The 22,752-nt window shown below is 38.9% G+C and overlaps 1 protein-coding gene, 1 long non-coding RNA gene and 3 other non-coding genes across 5 annotated transcripts in view; 4 read left to right on the top strand and 1 right to left on the bottom strand.

The window, feature by feature from the left end:
- Positions 1-22,752, bottom strand: part of LOC146672785 (protein NLRC3-like) — a 203,600-nt gene that overhangs the window by 25,271 nt on the left and 155,577 nt on the right. The gene's annotated exons all lie outside the window — the stretch shown is intronic.
- LOC146672824 (uncharacterized) lies at positions 5,392-6,500 on the top strand. The gene is made up of 2 exons (XR_014908539.1): positions 5,392-5,665; positions 6,252-6,500. It is a non-coding gene; the product is annotated as an uncharacterized LOC146672824 (long non-coding RNA).
- Positions 21,356-21,429, top strand: trnai-aau (transfer RNA isoleucine (anticodon AAU)). Its single transcript has one exon. It is a non-coding gene; the product is annotated as a tRNA-Ile (tRNA).
- trnai-aau (transfer RNA isoleucine (anticodon AAU)) lies at positions 21,924-21,997 on the top strand. Its single transcript has one exon. It is a non-coding gene; the product is annotated as a tRNA-Ile (tRNA).
- trnar-ucg (transfer RNA arginine (anticodon UCG)) lies at positions 22,354-22,426 on the top strand. The gene has a single exon. It is a non-coding gene; the product is annotated as a tRNA-Arg (tRNA).

The raw sequence follows: 22,752 nt of genomic DNA, 5'->3' as shown, positions 1-22,752 counted from the left end.
GAGTTCGGCTCCAAAGACGAAGAAGACGGAGCTCACAGTCTGTAGATGGTCCTCAGTGTGTGTGCGAAGCCAAGAAAGCACACAGGAGTGTGTTTATGTCAGCAAATCAGTGTGTGTGAAGAGTCTGAGGGAGTGTGTGAATGAGACTCAACACTGAAACCAACAGTCCAAGAAAAGCGTCTGGATTTCTTTAAGTTTAACTTACTACTTCGTGTCTTGCTTGATGTGTAATTATATTGTCTTCAATGTTCCAGCGAATAGGTTCAAGCTACAAACCTATCACAGACCCAAACACCACAAACCATCAGTTTCACCATGTAGAATATATTGTTGTTTCCTTGCTTTTAATTCAGAGAAAAACTCTGATTTGGATTTTCTCTGTTCTCTTTGCTGCTGATTCTCTATCTCATCTTCGCTCTCAAACATTTAAACAGCAGCGAGTCTGCAGCTGAGGGAACACAAACTCAAACTGTCGGAACAGGTTTGATCGTTTCTTGCGTTTATTAATTTGGTGATTCATCAAATGTATAACTGTCATAATCTGCTGCTGAGTCTCTTACGCTGATGAAACCACCTTTGTACAGTTAAACCTAACAGTTACTACATGACGGAAACACCAGCGTTATTTCTTTTATGCGTTTATCAGGTCACGCTGATTATTGAACAAAAACCCAAACATCAGCTGTTAATCGAATATTTTTGCTCTCTCTCCTCCTTAAACATGTTTTTAATGTTAGTTATAATTCAGAATTGGTGACTGGAACACGTATGACACATACGAACATCAGGAAATAAAACCTCAGTAAATGAAGTCAGTGTACAGCGGGGGTTATGGCAGCTGTGTACCGGGACATGCGCTTTGTCGGTGGTAATAACAGCTCAATTGCTTGCGAGGCGAGCGGGTCTGTCCCACGCTTTGCCGTGAGCAGGGCTCCTACGCCTTTTTCAGGGTCAAATTCAAGCACTTTTTAAGCACTTTCAAGGTCCCTTTTCAAGCTTTTCCAGCACATCAGCCCCCCCGCCAAAAAAAAAAAAAGAATGCATGTTTCAATTCGCATTACCTCAGTAAGACCATGTGAAAATGAAAACAAATCATCCTACATGAACTTAAATACCTTTGTTCAACTTTTGCTAAGAAATAGAAAAAACGCACCACACAAAAATACAGTGGAACCCCGACTTACGAATGCCCCATTTCACGAAAAATTCAAGTTACGAAGGCACTGAATGGCAATATTTCTGCCCGTGTTATGGCAAAATGCCCGAGTACCTGTACTAATACCTTATATACATAGTGTATAAACTCTAAATGCCCATTTCACTTAAAAATTAAGATGTGAAAATGTGAACAAAAAAAGAAAGAAATAAGTCTGCTCATCAGATATTGATGCTTCTTTCCTGTGTGACAAGAATTAGGAGACAGATATTTGTTTGTTTTTTAAGTTAATTCCCAATAAAACTGTTTTAATGCTAACTACATTGCTCTCTGTATTATTGCTGAAGTCCTAAAGGATCACCTTTAAAGTGTTTGTGCTAATAACATGTACAGTCAGACAGGCATGGAGAACAGCACTGACTGGGAGGCTTTGAACAGATCAAATAGTTCAATTCAACATATAAGACTTTAAGAATGCACAAGCATCTACTTAAAATCTATTGAATTTGTCATCTGTGATATTATTTTGTACAATTCCAATGTATTTTGTTCATCTCCCTTAAATAAACAGGCAGCCTTAAAGTATGAAATATTCATATACAAACACATATAAATGTGTGAACTGTCTCAGTGGCTGATTGTGCCCCACAGGCCTCAGTGTGAGCTTGAAAAGACATTTATAATGTTTAAGTAGTTTAATGTGCAGGTGCTGACCATAAACACATTTTGAATGAAAGCCGGGGAACTTTGGTAGCACAGAAACAAGTGGCTATTCTTTGTGACTATATGGATCACTCATATTACCGTTATTTCAAATACTCCAGAAAGCTGGTGTCCAGGGTGTAATTGGCCGTTTTTGACTACTTTTGATGTGGCCTCTGTATTTCACATTTAAAAACTGTTTATCTTGCCAATCTGTTATTTTCTCATTTTGACAAAATGTATCAGCAGAATTTATCTAAATTCAGACAAAATTTAAAATACGAGTAGAAAGTGATATTTTTGACTGTAAAAACCACAAGCATGTTAAACAAATCATTTTCATAACTTGAAATGCAAACAGAAATTGTACATTTTTTAAAATACACAAAAGTTTTGCAGACAACAAAGTTATATTTACCTAAAAATGCAGCCAAGGCTCAGACGCTTTTTATGTAACCATTTCAAACTATTTACAGAACAATCAGGCGCAAGGCAGCCCAGGCGGGGAAATTTTGCTTTTACATTTTGCGACGCATTTTATTTCTCTATCTGATAAGAAAACTATTCAATCAGATAGTTGTTTGTGGTGAGCAATAATAAACAATGGATAATCCGTATACAAACAAATTCAAGCTTTTCTCCTCAACGGAGAGCCTCCCCCGATTGAACAACAACGCGTCAACAACATGCTGTGACTCTTCTTCCCTCTAAAGTCCTGGTGTTAACACTCACCCTGCATCAGCTTCACCTATTTTAAATTGTTTTTACTTTTCAAACCGACGGATCATTTGAAGCCAACCATCCAAAAACTGCTTCAGCTGTGTTTGATGTTTATGCTACAGCCTGTTTACCAATATAATCAATATCAGATATCAGAGCAACAGAAACCTCGGTGATCAGGACGCTGGGACTGAGAACAGGAAGTGGCTCAAACGTCACAGTTTCATAACGTCACCCTGAACTCCACTCACGGAGTTTCTGTCGCCATTGTAGCTTTTAAAGTCCCGTGATAAAGGCGGGTCTTTCTGTGAATCCGCACGCTCATTGGCTAATAGCTCGAGATTGACACATCGTTATCCAATGAGCGTGCGGGAACTTCCGACATAAAGTTGTTTCCTTTGAAAAACCAAAGTCTGATTATTTTTGCCTCCACTGACGGAGCCTGTTGTTCCCGCCACAGAGACACAGTAATGTCAGAGCGGTGTTAACACTCACCCTGCCTCAGCACAGCCCTCACTCTCCTCCTGCTCTCTCACACTAAACGGAGGCTCAGCTAAACTCACTTCCTCTCTACTTACAGGAAACCAGCGCTCAGAGGAGCCGACCGGCCTCACATTTCACCCACAGACACGAACAGCGTGGAATTATTTTATGTCATAAGAAGAAACATATTCATGTTAACACTCACCTGCAAAGGCGTAGATTTGGTTTTGGCATTGGTGGGGACGGATGATTCAACCACTGAACCCTGCTCTGTTTCTTTTGTTCCCCTTTTTGTCTTTGCTTCTTGATAAAAAAGGAGAAGTATACCTGCCTACATATGCTATTCTACCTGCTTTTAAACCATTTAAAATTACAATTCATAGTTTTATATGTGAATTTTGCAAAGAAGAGTGAGCAAATATTTCCACATCAAGATGTGCCATGCTAATAGGTTCCTACCCAAAAAGACTGATTAGAGTGATAAAAGGCAAAGGTGCTGCAACAAAGTATTAGTTTAAGGGTGTGCATATTTGTGCAACCGGGTTATTTCAAGTTTTTTATTTTCACCTGTGATCTTGTGTCACCATTACTCTCTGAGCTTTGTGTTGGTTCTTCTGTCACCTGACAAATAGGACATACATGACAATAAGAATAAAATGTGGAGCTGCTTCAGTGTTTCTGTCACTTTGTGCAGATCTTGACTCGTCAGTAATGTTTGTAGGGTGAGTGCATTTTTAAAACAATTTGTGCAAACTGCACTACAAGGTTTTATTTTTATTTATTTGCAAAATCATGACTACCTCGTTATATTTTGTCTCAAAAATGAACCCTATGAATATATCAGTGCCATTAGGATGAAATTATTGTGTCACCAGCATTTTAACGTCAGACATATAATTTTAACAGCCTCTGTAAACTAATATCCTGGCTCGCTCGACGCTGCCGTTTTCTCTGACAGTTTCAATCAAAATTAGAAATGCTGCTCAGAGACTGAGAGAACAAATAGTGCTGCCTGTTGTGCAGTTAGTTTCCAAAACACGTTATTCATGGTTACATACAATTTTAGACTGATGTCTAATGAATGGCTATCGTGGCTCAAGAGTTGGGAGTTCGCCTTGTAATCGGAAGGTTGCCGGTTCGAGCCCCGGCTTGGACAGTCTCGGTCGTTGTGTCCTTTGGCAAGACACTTCACCCGTTGCCTACTGGTGGTGGTCAGAGGGCCCGGTGGCGCCAGTGTCTGTCAGCCTCGCCTCTGTCAGTGCGCCCCAGAGTGGCTGTGGCTACAATGTAGCTTGAAATCACCAGTGTGTGAATGTGTGTGTGAATGGGTGGATGACTGGATATGTAAAGCGCTTTGGGGTCCTTAGGGACTAGTAAAGCGCTATATAAATACAGGCCATTTACCATGTGGGCCAAAGCCTAGCATAGCCTGTAATGTTATTGTGATGGACACATTTTATGAGTGAGCTTGACTTTAAGTAACTTACAGGTTTCTTTGAAAAACACTTTCTTATATCCAGGTTCTTCCTTTTTGCTGCCACCCACCTCTCCTCCTTGCAGGCCCTAGCAGCGCAGGCTTGCCGCTGCTAAAACTGTGCGGATCGATACTGAAATATCGATTCTTCCGATACCAGCAATTTATGTTCTAGAATTGATTCTCATATTATAATATCCATATTTTAGTACTCTGGGGTAAATTTGTAGTTTTTCCATTAAAATGAACGCAGTGGAAAGAAACTATATCATTCGGATCGTCTAATTTGGAAGGAACTACTTCCTCTTATGCCTTTCATAGTCATATGCGAAATACGGCTGTATAAATGTGTCGCAGCCCATTGCGTGCACACTCACAACAATGGCAGAGCGCAAACAGAGTCATGTGTGGACGCGTTTTACCTCCACAAACAGCCCAGACGCGGTTTGTGATATATGTGGCAAGACAGTGAGGTGTTGTGGCAACACCACTGACCTCGTCAAACACCTCGGAGTAAATCACATCACAGAATATGATAAGCTTATGTTGAGGTGAACTGAAGAGGAGGACAGGGACAGGTGCTGCTAGAGCGAGACAGACGTCTCTCGCAGAGTCCTTTAGTGCTGCAGGCAGGCAACATGCTCAAATAGCGCACAATGTCAGTTTTTTTTTATTTCTATACGATTATTCTGCATTATTAAGCAATAAAAACAAGTTGTCTGATATCCTCTAATCATTATGAAGCAATATGGTTATGTTATTATTACAATTACATAATACAATTATACACAGCAAATTCAAAAGTGTTAAATTTTTTGGTGTTAATAGTCTTCTTGCAAAAGTAGAGTTAATTTTACTCTAAGCAGAGTCACATTCTTTTAATGTAACTCTGAGGTGTAAAATGATAGTAGTTAAAATCGAGTGTTAAAAATGAGTGTTTCTATGTCAAATCTGGAGGTGTTACAATGGAAACATTAACTCTTGACCTCTTAACTCTGAACTCCTAGAGGGGCTATGACACCAACAGAGTAAATTCACAGACTCCGCCCCCAGCACGGCTCCAATCGAAGCTGAAGTGAAGCCGTTTCGGAACATTTTGCTCTACATATTTGAGTTGTTTGCCATGCTTGGTAAGTCATTCTTTCAAAGATTGTTTCAATTATTATCATGAGCTTTTACTTCTGTGGCTCTTTGGAGTTGAGACGAAGCTGTGTGAAAGGCATTAGCCATGTTGCTCGGTGATAGCATAACATTCTGTTTTAGCTAGCTGAAAGGTATTGTTTGCGGCAAATACCACAGCCTTGAAAAAAAGCTTGCATGTGAATTTTCAGTCAAACTTTTGGTCAAATACACCTAAAACAATGTCTAGAATGTGAAACGTTGGTATAATGGTGCTACTTGAAGCCTGAAAACGATCGCCCATAAAAACAAAAACAAACGAGCAAACAGCAGTAGCTGACGTCCTGACTGGATTCTACGTTAGCATTTAGATCCCTCCAGTTCTATGCACACGGTTTAGGTAAAAATGAAAAAGGTTGAGGTTTTACATTTAGTTCAGTATTACCTGTTGCCTGTGTCCTTGTCTTTTGGGAAAATACTTTACACAAGTAATGGCTCAAAGAGGATTCCTTTTTTTTTTTACTGTGCTGCAATTGATTACTGGATTATTTGTGCCATTAATTAGTGTCAACTAATTTTTATTCAATCTCCGCACAGGATATGCTTGTGAAGATGGGATATGGGGGAGAGCAGAAGTGCGTTGAAGTTCCACAAAGGGATGAATGAAGGACATGCATATTGTATTGAAGAAATAAGTGATGAGAATGCTGTTATTTGCATTTACCATGTCAGACCTTTTGATAAACAAAATTCTAATGAAAGTGAGAACATGTACACTGTTACATCTTTCAGAAAATGTTTTGAAATTGTGGTGCACAGTTCAGAATAAATGTTTTTCAAAAACCATTGCATCTTTTTAGTAAATGTTTATTTCCAAAAGAAATTTCTAGAAGTTCAGAACAGTAAAATTCCCGCTTTTTAGAATGAATTAGAAGATAACTCTTAAGTAGTTAAACTAAAATACTCTTTGAGAGTTAATATATAAACTCTTAACACTAAGTGTTAAATTATCAACTCCAGACAGATTTGGTGTTTAACACTAAATCAGAGTTAATGTACCAACTCTCCAAAAAGAGTTAAATTAACACTCTCTGGTGTGGACCCATATAGACACTTTAATAGTGTTGAAATCAAATCCGACAGTGTTAATTTGGACATGCTGGATTTGCTGTGTATATTGTATTATGAAATGCAATGAAACATTAAGTTTTTGTACAGAGTATCTGTATCGGATCAGTATCACCGATACCACCCTGAATTTTACTTGGTATCGGATCGGAAAGGAAATCAGTGGTATCGCACATCACTACTAAACAGAGCTCCCTGAAAGGCACAGCCAATCACATTGGCCATATTTGTCACATGACGTAGGACTCCAGTAGAGAACGTAATTTAACTCTTTCTGCACCGCTGGGTGAACGAGATGTTGACAGATTGTTTTTTTCTTTCTTTCTATCAGGTTTGTTTTTCTTTTCTCGAAGAGATCAAATTATTGGTGGGGACACGTCCCTCCCGTCCATGCAAAATCTATGCCTTTGCTCACCTGCCTCAGCTCCACCTTCCTCCTCCTTCTCCTCTCAACGGAGGCTCAATACTTTCACTTTCACTTCTCCTCCCTAAACACAGAGGATGCTGGGACTTGTAGTCTTTTCCTTCCGGTTCGGTCTTCCTCTTTGTTTGTTTGTGTTTGTGTTCAAGTTACTTCGATCACGAAGACATAGGGTTGCCAACTCCCTGAGAAATAAATAAGGGGCACCTCGTGGCCAGGGCCGGGCAACCCAGTTGTCTTCACCCTTCCCAGTGTGGTGAATTTTTTAGCTCTTTTTTTTTGTGTGTGAAATTATTTTTTAACCATTTGACTTGAATTTGATTTAAGTAGATGCATATTCTTTGTGATATGAACACATGGGAAACAAATGATCATTTGGCCATTTATTTTTAGCTCAAAATGACAACATTAACACAGTAAAACAGGTCTCTTTCTTAAACAGAAGCCTGTCATGCTTAACTTTTGAGAATAAAAGTAAATCTTTCTTTAAAAGAACTCTGTCCTGCTTAATTTAAAATTATATAAATTAATAGAAAACAATAGAAGGCACCATTTCCATTGAGAAAAATGGACATTCAAAGTTTGAATTTTTTTTTTTTTTTTAAAGAGCCATGGCTTGAAAAGTGAAAACTGCAGTAATAAAGGCCCCAAGTTGAAAAGCGCCAGAAAAATAAGTTTCACTATGTCCTGAAACTTTACCAGTGCTGGCTTAAAAGAAAGGATGGTACATATTCGAAGAGGTAAACATGTTGTTCCCACATCATAACTGGAAAACTGTTCAATCGTACAGTCTGGTCCTGAAAACCTGGGCCTTCTTTGAAAGGCTGTTCCTTTTGAGCTCCATAACCAGTTTCTATAATATCTCAAAGGTATACTTTTCCAGTGGGTAGGTGAGGTTCAAAGTGTACATTAGTCCAAACAGCATTTCAGCTGCTAGGGTATAGTTATCCAAATCCTGCCAGACTCTCTGGCCTTCAAGGACTATCCTGATGTCCTCAAGGCTGCCATTGCCATCTCTTGACTTTTTGATGTAAATTCCCATGGTTGTTTCCTTATTAGATCGTTGGATAATGGCTTCATCTGTGGCCTAGAAAATGCAGAATTCCAAAATTTAATTAAACAGAACACTGGTCAAAGAACATTATACCAAATCTTATTTTAATCTGTGTCACTATTCCAAAAAATGTTAACATTAACACATTAGGTGAACAAAAAACGGATTCATTACAGCATGTGATTTGAGTCCTCAGAATGCTTAAAAAGGTAATGCATGAAGTGAAATCTCCATGCAAAGAAGCAGAATACTGTCAGAGCATAGAGAGGTGTTCAACTATGAACTCCACACACAGTTCTAATGCAGGTAAAAGAAAAAAAAGAAAAATAAACGCACCCATGGTAAATTGTGAAAATCCCAGGTGAGTTTCAACATACTCCTGGGATAGAGTGACAAGCAGCCTTTTGTTAAAATTATTATTTTCCCTAAAGTGTATACACAAATTTATTTTTTTCTTACCTGGGCCGTGGGCTCCAGAATGTTCTGAAGTCTTCTTCCTATTTGTCCTTCTCGACTTTTCAAGACCTTTATTAGTTTGTCAGCACATCTATCTGCGAGAGTAATCTGGACTGCAGTGGCATGGTGGTAATGCGCTTAAACTCTGCATTTATCTAAAAAGAGAAGTTGTCACATAAAAATGCTGCCAAAATCTCAAATCTCACAAGGTTACATCCACACAAAGTTGTTATTTTATGTCATATTACTATTTATTAGCTATGGGTCCCATGTTGCTGAGCAGTTCCATAGTTGCCCTTACTTCCATACCACCCAAAGCCTGTTTGCAACCACAGCAGTTGCCTCCTTCTGGGCCATTTTGCAGTTCTGCCAAATGACCCAGAAACTACATCTATTATTGTCATATACACATCAAGGTCTTTCATTAATACTTAGTTAAATTAGTTAATTTGACCTTTCCAGAAAATTTACCTTACAGAATGTGAGATAACATATGCAAATCTTCACTAGTAAATAAAATAATGTTATTAAAACCTTAACTGTAACACCTCTACGTAACAGTGCTAGAGAATTGTTCTGAAGCAACACCAATCTGCCCTTCAGCAGGGATAAGCACCATATATCGATACAGAAAAAATAAATTTAACATATTTATATTGTCATTATTTTTATCTCTTTAAGCCCTCCTCTCAGTCTCTCTATAAATCAGTTAAAACAATTTGGTGTCATGCCCTAAATAAACCGACTTTAGTGAAGACCCCCCCCCCCCCCAACCAACACACACACAGAGCCCACCCCATGGCAAACTAGCTTATTTAACTGTTTAACTAAAACATTTTAGGTACAACCAGGGGCCCGTTCTTCGTACCTCGCTAAGTAAGTTAGCTGGATTTGATTGTTGACGATTTTGCGTGATCTTGGATCGTTCGGTTCCCCGAAGCTCATCCGGGACTTGCTGTCATAGCAACAGAGCCGTAAGCGTAAACCTGCTCAGGTTTACTTTATGTAAACAGGATTAGATCGCGGCCATGCAGGTATGTCCGCTTCATTTATACGAAAGCAACAGCGATATTCCACCACTGTTTCACCATAAATAAATAACATCAATGTAACTAAAGATAATGCAGCACTTGATCCTTGTATTGATGTCACACAGATACATACAGGTCATTTCCTAAAAAAGGGAAATGTACTATTAACATTCTATTACATGTATGTGATTATTACAGATGTAATTCATATTTCAGAGTAGTAATTGTAAATTACTTCGTGTAATCAAGATGAGAGACCACGGCTATAAAAGCGAAGGTGGATTTGGGAAGCCTGTCGCAGCCATGTCCTGTCCGTATACGCGACCAACCCATTGCGGAAGGTGCAAGATTGATAAGGAGAGTCCCCAGAATTCAGCGTATATTGCGGGATAGACAGGATCCTTTAGCTCAGCGCGACAGTGTGCTCATTGAGAGATATCGATATTCCCGTGAGGGTATTATTTACTTAACCAACTTGTTGACGAGGGGGTGCAGGACCACCACCTGTCTTTTTTTCCTCTGCCCTTTTCTTGGTTGCTGTTATGAACAAACTAACAGAGTATTACAGGTCAGTATTACCTTGCCAAGAGACGAAAAGCAATCTAAGAGATAAATATTACCATTCTGCAGAATACTCCTGTATTCCACTTTTACTTGTTCCCATGTTCTTGTGGGTCCTGTTGTGGCTCTAATGTGAAAGGGGATATAATATAACATATTATAATATAATATAATGCCATATGATATTGGACAATATAGTGTCATATGATAGATCTACCCTACCGCCTACTGGTGTTGGCCAGAGGGGCCGATGGCGCGATATGGCAGCCTGGCTACAACCGTAGCTGCCTCCACCAGTGTGTGAATGTGGGAGTGAATGAATAGTGGTATCGTAAAGCGCTTTGGGTGCCTTGGAAAGCGCTATATAAACCCAATCCATTATTATTATTATTATTAAATTACCTACGAGTTTGATTTGTCAGCAACTTTCTGCCAGCCCTCTCTCCTTGCTTTTGCAGCCTTTGCAGTGTTCTCTTGCGTTTTAATTAAACTCTGAAACTCTTGAAATCCCTCACTCATGAGTTCTTGCTCTGCTGCCGGAAAATACCGAGCACGCCCCTTCGACATTTTCGCCGACCAATCAGCGGGTTGCCGATCAATGTTTCTACTATCGATGCGTAGCCCCTTTTACGACACCCAGTGATGTCACATTACTGCGTCCAGCTGTACTAATCGTCAACAGCAGGTGTGTTCGGGGAACCGGATTAGCGAGCTCACGGTTAGCGCGATGGTTTGGTCTTGGATGTGTCATTTGATCTTGGATGTAGTAAGCGACGTACGAAGAACGGGCCCCAGTTAACTAAATGGACACAAGTTTGTTAGTCTGTATTCACTGAGAAAAAACAAGCGAATGTGACTGGGCACACACTGAAAAAAAGCTAATGCACATAATATTGTCTCGCAGCTTAAGCTAGCATTATCGTTAGTTAACTTAAGGAATGACTTGTTTTTTACATTATGTTGCACAACAGCAATTCATGAGAAAAACTTCCCCATCTAATGGATGTTCTCTTCGTGTCCTCTCAAACATGTAGTTTTCAGTTTACCTCTACAAAGTAAAGCTCAGTACCAAACGTAAACGAAGCGAAGACAAAAAATGGCGGACCGCCACAGTGAATTTTCCCTCGCAGAACACACCCGGGGGGGGGGGGAGTTTCAACAGAAAGCATAACTATTTTCTGTTATTTTGATATGACTGGTTTTAAAAGACTGAACATCCTTCTAAAACAAGTGAAAGGCGTGAGACTTAATTATGTTTATGTTCCGTTATTTGAGGTTATGGATGTTCCTACCACTTAACATTTACCTGATACTACAGTTTAGACCAAAAATATAAATGATTCATGTTGGATATATTTACTGTATTTTTACTAATTTAACAACCTCATCATTGCATTAGTCGCTTTATGCTATAGCATTACGCTTACATTAGCTTGAAGCTCAAGGTCGTCATTTTATTTAATTTCTTTTTCTGGGCTTACAAACAGGACACACAACATTTAGATAACCGTTACACTGAATCTTGGGTCTGTGTTGAGTCTTCCAGCTGCTGACTACAGAAGCTAGATTGACCTTTCAGCATGTTTATAGCGGCTGTGGCTATGTGCTGGTAATGTTACCATGTGTGAGCAGTCACATTGGCAGCAGACACGTTTCAACAAACTAGTCATATCCCAGCCCTACATTAGCTTGTTTAATGGTTAAGACACTGCAGGTACCACCACTTACTACAGACACCGATGCAAGTTTGTAATAGTCTGTTAATTTAGACTGAAAGAATATACAAACAATATTAACTCACATTATATATGTTAATTACTAATTTGCTTATCGCATAATTTCGGTTACCATTAGCTAACTGGAGCCTTACATTAGCCTTTCATGGTTTTCGATAAACAGCCCACATACCTGTAAAATAACAACACCCCAGTAAAAGTCCACATGTATAAAGGGTCTACACTCTTTCTCACTGGTGTATTAGCTTTAAAATCTTATTTACCTTCAAGTGTAAAACTCCAGATGGTAGTAGATTTTCCAAAGCGAGAGACAAAAATGGCGGACAGTGCAGCCGATTTTTCCTTTCCAGGGGGCGGAGCTTGAGGATAAAACACGACTAACTTGTTTCTTTTCAACATGATTTGTTCTAAAAGAATGAATATTCTTAAAGAATATGTGAAAATTAAAAGACAAAAATATGTTTAGATGTGAAATTTAAATTAGTCATGCTGGATATATGAAGTAATTCTATGCAAATTCAACAACCACCCTATTGCATTTTTTTCAGTGTGCTTAACTTTTGAGAATAAAAGTAAATCTTTCTTTAAAAGAACTCTGTCCTGCTTAATTTAAAATTATATAAATTAATAGAAAACAATAGAAAGAAAAATATTCTTGTAACAGTGCACATTTAGTGCATTTAGTGCAATTGGCTTCAGTAGAGGCATTATTTCAGCTTTTGCTCCCATTTGTAAACCCGCTTGAGTACGCATCATAACTCATCATCATTATTCATCTATGTATTACTTTTATATATTAGTGATCTATTTGTTGTAATCATCTATCCTTGCAGTTGTCTATTACACAAAATAAATTATATTATCACACTTCTGGCCACATAGCGCTGATATTCACTGCACATGCCCATATTAACCTTAACCAGAGGGTTTAAAAAACAAACCAGTGTTTACATACCATATCTGCTTCTGCCGTGGCCTGGTGGACAAGAAATTGGTTAAGGGTTCCCCGAGCTTTCACGCCCCTCATGTTCTTCATGTGCCCACCACTAGAAGCATGCCTATGGAAAAAGTGCGCCGGCACACAGTGCAGTGCGCTTTATAGGTGTTATGGTGACCTTTTCCAGCCAGGTGTTTCCCTTTTCCCATTCCTCCTGTACTTTTGCAGCCTTTTTTTCTTTCTCTGAGGGGAACAAACATTTCTCGCTCGTCAGGGTGTCACCGCAGCCGCTCACACTGCTCACGCGCAAACACGTAAACGTCGGTGAAAAAGACGGAGCAGCACGGCTGTGCAGCGTGTGATCTGGACACAAGCGATGGAGACACAACTTGTAGAACTTTGGAAAGCTCATCCGAGCCTTTTCGATGTGGCATCACAAAATGATCACGACCACAACAACCGTGAAAATAGTTGGATTTACACTGCTGCTCAATTTACACTGCCTGATCAATGTTTTTCATTAGCAATTTAGCAAAGTTGATGGTGGTGGTGTGTCTGTGTGAGTGAAAGAAAGAAGGAGAGCGAGCGACAGATTTTCTGTTATAAGCTTCATTTTATGGAGGCACAGTGTGAGCACTCGGGTCGCATCAGAGCATCGGGCGATATAGTGTGAGACCTGCATCGTGACCTACGAACTTATAACCCCTGCGAGCCAATCGTGCAGTTTGAAAATTGCAGTGTCTGCCCAGCTTTAGGTGTACTGTCGTCCGAGACTTGCACCGCAGTGTCGGCATTTGTTTCCCCGTTGGCCAGGGCTGGACTGGGACAAAAACTCAGCCCGGGCATTTTGACTAGAGACCGGCCCCCCAGGTATTAAAGCCATAAAGCCTTTGAATGAAAACAAACGCTGTTGTGACAGTGATGTACAGTCTTGTTGGTATATGTATGATTTCTATACATTTTACATCAGATAAAAACTTTGGTTGTAAGATTCAGATAATTATTTGTTAAAAGCGAGACATTTTAAATGAGAATAAGAAAGAAAAGTGTTTCTTTTTGCCCCCCTCTCCCTGTTAATGCCCTACCTGCCCCCCTGGCAACACTTTGCTAGACCCGCCCCTGCACAGTTACCAGCTGTCAGCTACATAGAAAAGGATCCTGGTGTAATTTGTCTCTCAGAAACAGTTCATAACTTCCCTTCAACTCATTCATGTCACCTGAAAGGTAAACCTGTTTCTCCATCACCTGTTCAGCTCTGATGATCCAGTAAGGACATCTCCTGGTTTCATCTTCATGTTTCCCTCTCACCACATATCCAAACTGATATTATGACCAGCAGCTTTTACAGCTGTGGCTCAGCATGAACGTTTGTTTTGGTTTTTTTCTGCCCATGCCTGTGATGCCGCCCCCACCACGCTTTAATCATGGACTGTATTTTAGGTGTTGCATTTCTTCTTGTTAATTGCGTAGAATGATGCACAGAGTGAACCTCAGCCAAGACCAGTGCGCTGGAAAAAACGTGACAGACAGGGAGATTTTATTCCTCAAAGACCATCATCCAGTCGAAGTACTAGTTGCCATGTGGTCAGTATTCACACAACCATTGATTTTATCTCACAACTTGTTTTCACCAAAGAATTTCAGTAAGTAAATATTCTTCGATCTCTTTTCCCCCCAGTGTCTGCAGATCAGCATCAATGTCCACGTGAAGAACCTAGTTATGTTGCCAGTGTCAACCCAACAAAAGGTACTTTACCTTCTTTTATATGTTGTGATTCCTTTTTTAAAGTTTGCTTTTATATTTGTTGTTATAGTTGAGTTAGGCAGGGCTTTTGTGCAGTCCTAAGAAACATACTGCCTAGAGTGTTTTTCACTTTGTGGAAGAGTTTCTTTATTATTTTCTGTTAGTGTGTGGAACTGAGGTGCTTCGTCAGGAGCTCCTTCAGTTGTTGGAGGATGGAGAAGAGGACGCAGCCATGACTTGTGAGACGTCGTCTGAGGCAGCTGCTACTCACTGGGAGATCAGAAACATGGTGTCCTTGCAAAAGTGGAAAGAGGCCAGGCCTTGTCTTATAGACAATATGTTAGCTACTCTGGATCCACAGTCACACCGTGTGTGTCAGTGTGGCAAACAAGTAGTTGTGAGGTGTCTGGACTGCCTGTCTCTTCCATTCCTTTGTGCTGACTGTGATATTGCAGTTCACACACGCTTTGTCCTGCACAGCAGAGAGGCAGTAACAGGAGGGTTTTTGAAGCCTTCATCAGAGTTTCACAGGCCAATAGGTACGGTTTTTAAGTCCTATGCATTTCTTGCTATGTACTATGAGTGTGTGCTGTTATTGTATATTTATTGTGTATCAGTTCATTTCTAATTCTTTTTGTATATATTGTGTGTTTTAATGTTAGTTCGGCTGTTGCCTGTGCAAAGGCCAGACTGTGTGTGACTGCCCAGCAGGTAACGTTGAGGTTTCACCCGGTGCAATTGTGGCTCTTGTAACCATAAATGGTAAGTTGCTCTTTTGTCACACACTACATACACAATAGATGTGTTTGCAGGTTTTAGTGCAAATTGTACATTGCTACATTGTTTTGAATTACCCTCGGCCCGCAGTATATGTGGGCACCTGTCAAAGGTCATTTGGATTTACCAGACCGCTTTGAAAACAACATGAAATCTAGTCTAATCTAATCTTATGATGACTGTCCTTGAATATTCTGTTGTTTGTCCTCTACTTAAAAGACTGGCCGAATATCAGCTGATGCCTTCAGCAAAAGTTTCTTGGAGTGGAGTGCTGTAAAGTGTGAAGTGGACAGGATGTGCAAGGAGCCATGCTTTAGCTGCCCTGCCTGCACTCCAGACATGCTCGCCGTGTCAGTTGATGGAAACCGCAAGCTTTATCGCTTTCAATCAAATGCAAGGTACGTTATGCATTGTGGACATAAATCAAATATGGATTTGTACAAAAATTGTATTTTGATGTTTCTTTTCAAACAACTGTCACTGTGTTCGTTCAGCACTTCAGAGCAGGGGAACTTTGAAGGTGTCTTCATTGAAGAAAATGAGGAAGTTGCTGAGTTTGTGAAATACATCCAGAGACACACAAATGATGTAAGATACACATATATATCAGTGCTGTCAGCGTTAATCTTGTTAAAATGACGTTAACGCCATAACCATATACTCATACGTGTGTGTGTGTGGATACATATTTGGATGGGTGGATATTTATTTTGTTTTTCTCTTGGTGTTGTCGTAATACTATTTACTTGACTTTATCTTAATGCATACTTCATTTTGTCACCATGTGTATTTAACAAAAAAAATGATGCAGTGATAAGTGGAACAAAATTCTTTCTTTCAGATTCAAATGATTCATGTTATGCAACAAATAATGTTTAACACATTAATTTTGAGGAAGCATTTTCACTATCACTCGCAGCTCAATTCACTTTGATTTCCTTTTGTTTCCAGATTCAGATCAATCATGGGAGTGGCTCTTCAGTTTGGTTTCTGTAGCTAACTGACCTGTTCAAATGTGTTAAGGCTTAATAAAGCCAAAGTTCTTACAGGCTACCAGCCAGTGGCAGTCAATAGTAACATTTTATCAGACCCAAAAGTGCAACAAGTAATGCTGTAAAAACACAAACTAGTAACTTTTAAACTTTTCTTTGCATCTCACTCAAAAATAAAGACCTGCCTGGTTGTGAGTGTTGTACTTGTCTGAGCAACGCCCAGTAGAAACTGACTGTTAGTCAAACCTGAGTAATTATACAAGTTTGAACTGGTCTAGTTCACTGTGGTTATTTTCCGTGTGAAACTCAAGTGTATTGATTCACTTCCACACACACTTTAATTTGTAGTTCAAATGCATTCTTTGCCTTTGAACATTAAATCTGTTGCAATAATTTGTACAGAGCTGCATGAGATATCAAGACTGTAACAGTTCTCCAAAACCACATTCAAGTTAACGCCTCCATTATTGGGCCACAGTTTGTGTTGATACCTGAATTTTTATTTAGAGAGAAAAAAAAACAAAAAAACAACTTTTTACCTCAGGCCTGATCAGCTGATTATGACTACATAATGAACAAAACTCAAATCCATTATTGTAAAATGTTTCCAGTTTACTCTTCATGTGAACAACCTGCAAAGATCACAGCTTTCATTAGACCAACATGCCTCAGTGACTCATTAACAGCTTCAACTATCACAATACAAGAAGATGGAACCATGACATGATACTGGAAATGTTTCCGTTTCAGAGTAATTGAAAACCAAGATGCACCCCATGTGAACTGTTGTATTCAAGGATTCAGTCAATATATTTTTTACTCAACCAAAATTTCTGTGTTTCTTGAAATTGGCAATAAATGCCATTGAAGCTGGCATTTATTTTCTGTTGAGAAGTTGTTCTCTTGTGTGTTTTCCTGAAATTTGGATTTTGGCTTTTGACTTCTCTGGATTTTTGGGTTAGCTTTTTAATCCTTTCTGCCTGTGAGTTCACATTTTGGTTCTCATATACCCACAGCTACGAGGAGTAAAAACTTTAGGACTCTAGTGGAACATTCTAAAGTGCAGATTTAAGAGTGGATATTTTTTTTACAGGTTTTATTGATTATTTGTAAAAAAAAAGAAAAAAAAGACTAAAGTAAAAAAAAGAGTTGTCTTTAATAAGTCCCTTAAACCTTTAATGGAGTTAGATTGGTTTTAGGGATTTTTTATCATTATTTTTTTTAATTAACCACACTAAGAAGTGTGGAAATGATTTAAATGTGTCGTTGTGCAGTTAAAGCTGTTTATGTGACACCCTGACCTCCTGTGGAGCAGCTCTGAAAGAAATAGTCAATCGGCAGAGGACACATCGACAGTTTAGTCCATTCACAGAAGAAAAGACCAGAGAAAGGCCTGGACTTCCACAGAAAACACGTGTGGATGATCCAGATCCTATCACGGTAAAAAAAAGCCTTCATCACAACATCAGCCAAGTGAGGAAGACTCTCAAGGAGGGAGACCATCATTACCCAAGTCTTCCATTAAGAGAGTTCATTGTAAATCCAGTGTTTGTAACTGTCTCTAAAGCCAAACACCAAAACAGACCACATAAAAGTAAAAATTAATACAAGCTCAATTTATCTATTCTGTTGGTTATGATTAACAGAGCAAACAGTGGATCATGACAGATACATTTTTCTGTTTCAGTAATTCTTGTTTACCTGCTGTTGTCATACACTTTCTTATGAATAAGAGTCAATATACTTTGTTTTTTTAAAACTAAGAAAAAAGGGGGTTGTGTTTGTACAATATCTAAATGTATGTGTTTTTTCTAAATTGTGCTAAATTTGCCCACTGAAATTTGCCCATTTTGTACTGAAATCCAGCGACTGAATACCTTCTGTAACATCGCCACTTTGAATAAAATTATGTTTGTTTTTAGGCAGCAGTTCATTTTTTGGTAATTCATAAATGTGTGTAAATATGATGTTAAGACGACTGTGTATTTATCTTTCAATTTTCTGAGTGATTGACAGACTGATTTATGATATGTTAACATGATAAATTTTGTCAGTCTAATCCCATCAGGATAACAAATATTTACTTCCTGTTGTAGAAAATCCATTAGTTTGTGAAGCAGTGTTTTGAATCAGATACTTAATATCAAATGTCATCTGTTCATCAAACTATTTGATTCCAGCCACACTAGAATTTCACATGTCAAATCACAAAAAAGTGATCTATAATATAATAAATATATAAGTTTATGGTAAAAAGAAGAGAGACTTACAGGTTGTTCAAACAGAGCAGAAGCTGAAGAATCTCTACTATACACCCAAGGTTTGTCACTGTGTTCTTGTCTCAACTTGTGTTGTCTGGCTCCAAATGTTCATCAGCTTTGCTTGTTTTTCTTGTTTGTATTTTTTTTCTCCACCCATTTGATTAAGGGTGCATTGGGAATATAAAATACCATAAAGGCACAAATAAGTCACATAAAAAACAAACAAACAAAAAACAGCACAGAGTGATAAAAAAGTTTACATTTATTTTTTATATCTCTCTTTGAATGTGTTGGTGTGAGATTCTATCCAGAAAGAAGAAAACAGGAAACTGAGAATAATACACAAATTATTTCATTTAAAACTAGTTTTAAATATTCTTGTTACTGCAGTCAGTAGGTTTTAATTTGTTTAGAATAAATTCATAATTATTCTATAGATGTCACATTGACTCCAGAAAAAAATAAAATAATATAAATATATATAATATTAAAACATAATATAAAAATTAAATTAAATAATAAATAATAAATAAATGCTTCAAAGTGTTAAAAGGGCACGAAAGAGAGCATGTGAGCACAAAGGCATGACCATGGCAGTCAAGAAAAAAAAGGTTAACCGTTGTATTTCAAACCAACCCATTCTTTCTACATCTCAACCCCATTAAATGATCTTGCTGTTTGCTCTCATTTACATGTCGTCTCAGGCCTAAATGTTTGCTTATTCCAGTATCATTCCATAGATGTTTTCTAATCTAATCGAGGATGTATTCCCTGCTAGTAAAATTAATAATGTAGTTAACAAGTAGAAAAAAAAAATATGTGAGTGCCCTGTGTGAGAAAACAATTTGGTTTATTCTGCTGATACCCCTCCATTATCCAAGTGTGTGCTTTTTTAATGTCTTAAAAGTGAAAAACCTCAATTTCAATTCCATGAATACAAACTTTGTGTCGTGGATTATGAATCTATAGATTAAAGGTCATGATTACTTCACAGCCTGGCTTGAGACAGAGTTGTGAGACTGTCAGTCTACATTGTCTCTGCAGAAAATGACCCTATGAAACAAACTACAGCTGATTATTTTACACACACCAGACTGGATTTATTTAACCTCCCAGCTTCAGGACACATTTGATCATTTTAAACCAAAATATCAATCATCATATGTTAAAAATGGCATTAAAATCAGCTGACTACACTTCCTGCAGGTGAAGAAATAAAGTAGAATTTTATTACAGCTATAAATTTTGTGAACAGCAATGTTAACATTACTTTTATTTTTGTTACACAGAACTATAAAAACAAGAACTTGTGAGCTGCAGCCACATAAGTCTAATTTCCCCCTGTGGAAACCTGCAGATAATGTGCACTCCATGTCAGTGTTTTTTATCATGGTTTGCAATCCATACCGGGTGCTCTGCCATGGTGATGTGTCCTCATGTTCCACACACACTTTAGTATGCAGTGTGTGTTTCCTCTTTGCCTTTGAACATTAATATATTATTAAAGAATATTTCTTTAGTGGGAAGAAGGAACAAAAGACAGGGAAACAGTGCAGCTGCTCAACATCTGGAAGCCCCCCCCTACACAACCAGAACTTTGTTTTTGTTGTTTGTGCAACAAGGATTTCTGCTTCTTTGAGGAGCACAATGCAGCTGGAATTTAGGAGTTACCCTCCTGAGCTGAAAATTTACATTTACATTTGCAATGATTGATTACACAGCAGTGGGGAGTAGATGTCATCACAGTAGATGTCTTTCTGAATGTGCTGTAACTAAGTTTAAGAATATAATGCACCCACTGTTATCATCTTCAATGCCCTGTACCAACATAGAGCAGAGCAGCTATCTAAACGCTACCCCAACAGAGGTCGATTATCTTGTTAATAATTTTACCTCCTCACTACGTACGACTCTGGATACTGTAGCTCCTGTGAAAACTAAGGCCTCAAATCAGAAGTACCTGACTCCGTGGTATAATTCTGAAACACGTACCCTAAAGCAGATGACTCGTAAGCTGGAGAGGAAAATTTAGAGGATCATCATTTAGCCTGGAGAAATAGTTTGCTGCTTTATAAGAAAGCCCTCCGCAAAGCCAGAACATCTTACTATTCATCACTGATTGAAGAAAATAAGAACAACTCCAGGTTTCTCTTCAGCACTGTAGCCAGGCTGACAAAAAGTCAGAGCTCTTTTGAGCCAACCATCCCTTTAACGTTAACTAGTAATGACTTCATGAACTTCTTCACAAATAAAATTTTTATCATTAGAGAAAAAATTACCAATAATCATCCCACAGATGCAATATTATCTACAGTTACTCTTAGTACCATTGATGTTAAGTTAGACTCTTTTTCTCTAATTGATCTTTCTGAGTTAACTTCAATAATTACTTCCTCACTTCACTGTTAATTCCTCCATCAACGGTTAGCTGAGCTGGTCAGAGCGTGGTGCTAATAATGCCAAAGTCATGGGTTCAAGTTTTTTTTCCACTATGTTGAAGTAATTTCTTGTAAACACACATTTCTCTTGTGTTCTTAACAGTTCTTCCACCCTCTTTTTTGGTATATTAGTCAACAAAAGGATCAGTTTGCACACAAGTTGTAGGCCGGTTAGCTCAGCTGGTCAGAGCGTGGTGCTAATAACGCCAAGGTCATGGGTTCAATCCCCATACTGGCCATTCCAGCAGCCATCTAAGGTGCTGTCTCATGGTGATAGATTGTGGATTTTATTTGGTGGGATCCAAGAAAAAACCTCTGCCAACTTCCAGGTGAGTGATGTACGCAACTACAAATGACAGCAAACCACAAAATTCACTGACACATGACACGCTAATGAATACATTACATGCTTAGCTACAATCTCCAAATCACTTTTCCAGCTACTTTCTGGATAAATCACTCATTTCCAAAGTCTGACACAGCATACTGCATCAAAAACTGCTGCTTTATATCCTCACCTATCGACCCTAACAGTAGAAGACGCACACCATGTATTGTTTTGTGGCAAATTTCTTCTTAAAGCATTTTTTGTAAGTCAACAGAAGAGTTTTTTTTCCCACTATGTTGAAGTAATTTCTTGTAAACACACATTTCTCTTGTGTTCTTAACAGTTCTTCCACCCTCTTTTTTGGTATATTAGACAAAAAAAGTGTCGGTTTTGGCACAAGTTGTGGGCCGGTTAGCTCAGCTGGACAGAGCGTGGTGCTAATAACGCCAAAGTCATGGGTTCAATCCCCATACTGGCCATTCCAGTATGGAAGGTGCTGTCTCATGGTAGACTGTGTTTTTGTTTGGTGGGATCCAAGAAAAAAACTTCTGCCAACTTCCAGGTGACAGATCGGGCCACGTAAGCTTTATGACGTCCATTGGCAGTTGATACTCTGGCTTAGTGGGTGGATCCACTGTGCATGTGGCAGGTAGGACTACGTTTTTAAGAGCTTGATACATGGGAGAAATTCTGTGGCATGCACTTATTTCAAGCAACAATCAATTATTTCAAGCAAGAATCAAGCAATATCCACCAGCCACGTGACCAACCCAACACCAGCAGTTGGCTCAAGCAGACTCCAACGAACGTTCGTGAAAAGTGGGAGCTTCTGCCAGACCACGTGGCCTAACGGACAAGGCGTCTGACTTCGGATCAGAAGATTGAGGGTTCGAGTCCCTTCGTGGTTGGTTGTGTGTCCTTGAGGAGCAGGCATGCGTTCGCAGCATGCCAACCTCGGCTCCTTTGTGTCATCCAAAATTGCTACGCTGTTGTCAACTTCATGTCCTTCAACAGAGACTCTACGAGGCTCGAATGGCCAGGTTGGGGACTGAAGCCATGAACTTGGCCTTATCAGTGCCAGGCTCCAGTAGTCTTGGCTTAGAAGCAACCATAGAAAGTCAATAACATGCCATGACCTCAAGCAACATGGGTGAAAAAATCACGACTTGGAAGCAGGCTGTTGGTGGAACTCCACCTGCATAGGTGGCTTCTGATCAGTAGGAGCTTCCAAGAG

This window comes from Rhamphochromis longiceps, linkage group LG3, assembly GCF_057381845.1.
Source record: "Rhamphochromis longiceps isolate RC_006_pf linkage group LG3, R_longiceps_female_GT1.1, whole genome shotgun sequence".
In the NCBI taxonomy this organism is placed as follows: Eukaryota; Metazoa; Chordata; class Actinopteri; order Cichliformes; family Cichlidae; genus Rhamphochromis; species Rhamphochromis longiceps.
Note: the sequence above shows the minus strand (reverse complement) of the source record. Positions and strands in the feature narration are given on the sequence as shown.